The following is a 6,000-nucleotide window of genomic DNA, read 5'->3' on the forward strand; positions in this document are numbered from 1 at the left end:
CGCGGAAACCCCGAGTCAACCAAAGCCATGGATCTCGTGCAAAGATTCGTAAACAAAATTATCGAAAAACCTTTTTCTTGTACGAGTTTGTAAAAACTTTAGATCTACACTAAAGTTAAGATCATTACCCTTGTAGCGAAGCCCTTCGCATTCCCGCTTGTCCAAGATGTCGCCGGATCTCTAGTTGTCAAAGTAGACAACCTCTATATGTATCCACACGGACACAAGTAGAAGGAGATGACCAAAACACAAGGTGTGCTAGCACCAATGGAGTGTTCGGCCAAGGAATGGGAGAAGGAGAAGAGAGAGCACCCAAGGGAGAAGAAGAGTGAATGAATCAATGAGAGGAAATTCAAACAACCCCTTAGCCATCAAGTGGCCGGCCACTCTAGGAGGTGTAACCCCCACATTAATTCCAATTAATGTGGAGACCATTAAGAGTTGTAACCCCCATGAGGTGGCACTCTAGGATGATGTGGATCAACACTATTGGTCCACATCTTGCCACCTCACTAAATGACATGACAACAAGTGTAACCTCCTCATTTAATGTGGGACGGCCACATTAAATGCTATGGAGGCTTGTAACCTCCATGAGGTGGCACACATTGATGATGTGGAGCAATCCTATTGGTCCACATCTTGCCAACTCACTAGTGATGTGGCAAAAAGTCAAGTCAAACATGACTTTTTCTCTTCCTCTCAAATCAAGTCAAACTTGATCAAATCTCTCTCATGGTTGATCTAATCCAACCATATGATTCAAACCAACTTAATATAATGAATCTAATTCATTAAATTAAGTTGATTTAATGAGTCATAATCTAAATTAGACTCATTGAATACATGAATCAACTTGAGTCCAACTCAATTAGCCCAATTTGGATTACTCTTAATCCAATATGATTCATCAAATGAATCTAATCCTCTTGGTTCATCATATGAACCAAATCTCCATCTAATTGTCCTTAGTGTGTGACCCTATAGGTTCTTGTAACGTTGGCAATGCCCTAAACCCATTTAGGAGCATAAGTAATCAGCGGTATCTAGCAACACATCATTACTACCCAAGTTACAAGAATGTCGAGATCCGACATCACCTTGTGACTACCAATTGTGACTCCTCACAAAATATGTCAAATGTCCTTCTATCCTTGACATCTAGATTTATCAATGTGAGGCATAGACCGTGTCATCCTCTAATCAATCTAAATCTTGAACTCCAAGTAGACTCACTCGATCAAATGAGCTCAACATCTCATGTTGACTCATTTGGGCATGGCCATGCACTTCGTGGTCTAACTCTATCAAGAATATTGATGTCGCTCCCGTCATATGGGAGGGATAGATCCCATCTACATCACTCACATCCCTCTACATAATTCGTTATATACCCAGTAATCGTCTTTATAGTCCACCCAGTTACGGGTGACGTTTGACGAAACCAAAGTACATAACTCCTTATGTAGGGATCCATGGTGACTTCAGGTCTAAGGACTAATAGTCATACTAATAGCCACATGAGAAAGTATATGACACTCATATAACGATCCATGATACTTTCTCATGGCGGGTCATTCAGTATACATTCTCCAATGTATACTCATGTGTCAGCATGATATCTCTATATCCATGACTTGTGAGATTAAGTCATCGAGCTGACCTACATGCTAGTCTTATTGCATTAACATTGTCCCTGAATGTTAATACTCAACTAGGAATGATTTAGAGTAGTGTTCCCTATATCATCTCACTATCGATTCAACTAATCGATTGATATAGGTATGAACCTTCTACTCTAGGACGTTACTATACTTATTTTATCTGGCACTAATACAAATAAGCATAATAACAAAAAACCAAATGCCTTAATATATATACATGAATATGATATACATGAGTCCATACAATCATCAAATGATTGGCTCTAGGACTCTAACTAACAATCTCCCACTAGCACTAGTGTCAATCAGTATAGGCTCTAAGGCCTAATGACCTAGTGTGACCATCATGCTTCCTCTGTGCCAAAGCCTTGGTCAAGGGATCTGCAATGCTAGCCTCTGTAGGTACTCTACAAATCTTCACATCTCCTCTATCGATAATCTCTCGAATGAGATGGAAGCGCCGTAGTATGTGCTTGGTCCGCTGGTGTGAGCGAGGTTCCTTCGCCTGTGCTATAGCTCCATTGTTGTCACAATAGAGCTGAATCGGGTTAGGAACCACCCCAAGTTCAGTGATGAACTTGCGGATCCAAACTGCCTCCTTTGTTACCTCTGATGCAGCAATATACTCGGCCTCTGTTGTAGAATCAGCTACTGTGTCCTGCTTCGAACTCTTCCAGCTCACAGCACCACCATTTAAGCAAAACACGAACCCTGACTGCGATCGGTAATCATCCTGATCGGTCTGGAAGCTGGCATCACTGTAACCCTTTACAGTTAGCTCATCATTGCCTCCATATATCAAGAAATATTCTTTAGTCCTTCGTAAGTACTTAAGAATATTCTTGACCGCTATTCAGTGACTTTCACCTGGATCTGACTGGTATCTGCTCGTCATGCTCAAAGCATACGATACATCAGGTCGAGTACATAGCATGGCTTACATGATCGATCCTATGGCTGAGGCATAAGGGATCTAATCTATGCGATCTCTCTCCTCTCTAGAAGAGGGACCTTGAGTCTTCGAAAGACTCACGCCATGTGACATCGGCAGAAATCCCTTCTTGGAATTCTGCATGGCAAACCGAAGGAGTACCTTGTCAATGTATGTACTCTGACTTAGGCTAATCAATCTCTTAGATCTATCTCAATAGATCTGTATCCCAAGAATGCGGGATGCCTCACCTAAGTCCTTCATTGAGAAGCAACTCCCTAGCCAGGTCTTGACAGACTGAAGCATAGGGATGTCCTTCCCAATGAGTAGTATGTCATCCACATACAATATGAGGAAAACAACTATGTCCCCTACAACCTTCTTGTAGACACAAGGCTCATCTTCGTTCTTGATGAAACCAAACTGTTTGATCGCATCATCGAATCGAAGATTCCAGCTCCGAGAAGCTTGCTTTAGTCCATAAATGGACCTATGCAGCTTGCATACTCTGCCAGTATGTTGTGGATCTTCAAAACCCTCAAGTTGTGTCATGTACACATCCTCGAGTAGGTTTCCATTCAGAAACGCGTTTTTGACATCCATCTGCCATATCTCATAGTCATGGTAGGCTGCAATAGCAAGCATGATCCGAATGGACTTAAACATCGCCACTGGAGAAAAGGTTTCATCATAGTCAATACCATGAATCTGCTTGAAACCTTTGGCTACCAAGAGACCCTTATAGATAAGTCCATCCATGTCAGTATTTCTCTTAAAGACCCACTTGCACCCAATGGGTTTTACCCCTTCAGGTGGATCAACCAAAGTCCATACTTGGTTAGTGTACATGGATTCCATCTCGGATCTCATGACTTCTAGCCATTTCTCGGAATCTGGTCTCATCACAGCTTCTTGATAGGTGGTAGGCTCATCCTCTATGAGCACAATGTCATCATGGTCAGACAAGAGAAAAGAGTATCTCTCAGGCTGACGGCGTACCCTATCAGACCTGCGAAGAGGTATGTCTACTTGAACTGGTTGTTGTTCCTCAACTCCTTGTGGAACATCATCCACAACACTTTGTGGTTCCAGTTCAATTTCCATCGAGGCTTCAGTGCTAGTATTCGCATCTTGAACTTCTTCAAGATCGAACGTGCTCCCACTAGTCTTTCTAGAAACAAAGTCCCTTTCTAGAAAGACTCCAGTCTTTGCCACAACAACCTTGTGCTGACTGGGAGTGTAGAAGTAATATCCCTTAGTTTCCTTGGGATATCCGATGAAATAGCACTTGTCGGATTTGGGTCCTAATTTGTCTGAGACTTGACGTCGTACGTAAGCCTCACAGCCCCAAATCCTCATGAAAGACACCTGGGCATCTCTCCTAGTCCATATCCTATATGGTGTCTTTATCACGGCCTTGGATGGAACTCGGTTGAGAATGAAAGCTGCCGTGTCTAGAGCATAGCCCCAAAGGTATGTCGGAAGATCTGTGTGACTCATCATAGATCGTACCATATCTAATAAGGTACGATTCCTCCTTTCGGATACACCATTCCACTGTGGTGTTCCAGGAGGAGTGAGTTGGGATAGAATCTCACACTCAGCTAAATAGTCACGAAACTCATGGCTTAAGTATTCACCACCTCGATCTGATCGAAGTATCTTAATACTCTTGCCAAGCTGGTTCTGTACTTCATTCTTGAATTCTTTGAACTTTTCAAAGGACTCCGACTTATGTGTGATCAAGTACACATAACCGTATCTACTGAAATCATCAGTAAATGTGATGAAGTACCTATAACCACCTCTAGCAGCGACATTGAAAGAGCCACATACATCACTATGTATGAGTCCTAACAGATCAGTCGCTTTCTCGCTGTGCCCACTAAAGGGAGTCTTGGTCATCTTGCCTCGTAGGCATGACTCGCATATCTCATATGATTCTAAATCAAATGAGTCCAGCAAACCATTCTTATGGAGCTGGGATAAGCGCTTGTCATTTATATGACCTAAGCGACAGTGCCAGAGATAGGTGTGGTTCATATCGTTCGATTTGAACCTCTTAGTACTAACGTTATAGATAGAGCTCTCAAGGTCTAGAATATAGAGTCCGTTCATCAGAGGTGCACTACAATAGAACATATCGCTTAAATAGACAGAACAACATTTGTTCTTTATTATAAACGAGAATCCTTTCTTGTCCAAACAAGAAACTGATATAATGTTCTTAGTCAATGCAGGCACATAACAACAATCGTCTAACTCTAGTATAAGTCCAGAGGGCAGAGATAGAAAATAAGTCCCTACAGCAACAGCAGCAACCCGTGCTCCATTGCCTACTCGTAGGTCTATCTCGCCCTTTGTCAATGCTCTGCTATTTCTCAGTGCTTGTACATTAGTACAAATGTGCGAAGCACATCCGGTATCTAATACCCACGACGAAGAAATAGAGAGGTTGACTTCTATAACATTTATACCTGAAGTAGAAATCTTATTTCTCTTCTTGTTAAGATCTTCCAGGTGTCCTGTGAAGTTCCTCTTCCAGTGCCCTGCTTGTCCTTGATATAGTTGACGAAGATGTGCAACCATATCGTAAGCACCCATCAACTCATGTTGCTTCTGAAGCTCAGAGTTCATGGTTGCGAGCATTAGACAGGACACATCTAATGCGTCATCTTGATGCTTCTTGTAAGCATCCCGGTCAGCTCGCGTGGCAGTGGCAGGAGGAGCCTCCGGAATGGGCTGCTCCAGAACGTACAGTTTACATTCCTGAGTGAGAACTATTCTCAGGTTCCTGTACCAGTCCAGGAAATTTGCTCCGTTGAGCTTGTCCTTCTTAAGGACAGATCGCAGAGAGAAAGTGTTCGTATTCGATGTCATGGTTATCTACAACAGAAAATTTATAGAAATAAATATCATATTCTTTAAAAATCATTTAATTAGGCCTTTAATTAAATGATGCTCCCACTGAATTCTATAATTCTTGTGGGACAAGATCCATATCATACTAACCCTTGAATTAGCTTTGGCTAATACTCCCAAGGCTTAGTATGATCGGTAGGTAACGATTACCAATTACATCTCTATGCAACTCTTGTTTATAGAATCAATATCCGCATTTATATTAAAACTCGAGTTAGCTTTGGCTAATACGCCCGAGAGTTAATATAAACGTGATTTTGTCCTACCTTTCCAACTATTGAAAGAATGTCTATAGTTGACTCGATCCAACCGAGTAACTAGGAATACTCAATCTAATTGAGTTTGTATTCACCCATGCGTTGATAGGCGGGACCAAGATTGTCCCTCCGTACCCTACCAAGATAATATGTATTGCTCTGCTTTGGCAGATTCAACAATACATGTGATCGAGGTAGTGATAGGTATCACGACACGGTTAGGCAT

Source organism: Zingiber officinale, chromosome 2B, assembly GCF_018446385.1.
Source record: "Zingiber officinale cultivar Zhangliang chromosome 2B, Zo_v1.1, whole genome shotgun sequence".
Taxonomy (NCBI): domain Eukaryota; kingdom Viridiplantae; phylum Streptophyta; class Magnoliopsida; order Zingiberales; family Zingiberaceae; genus Zingiber; species Zingiber officinale.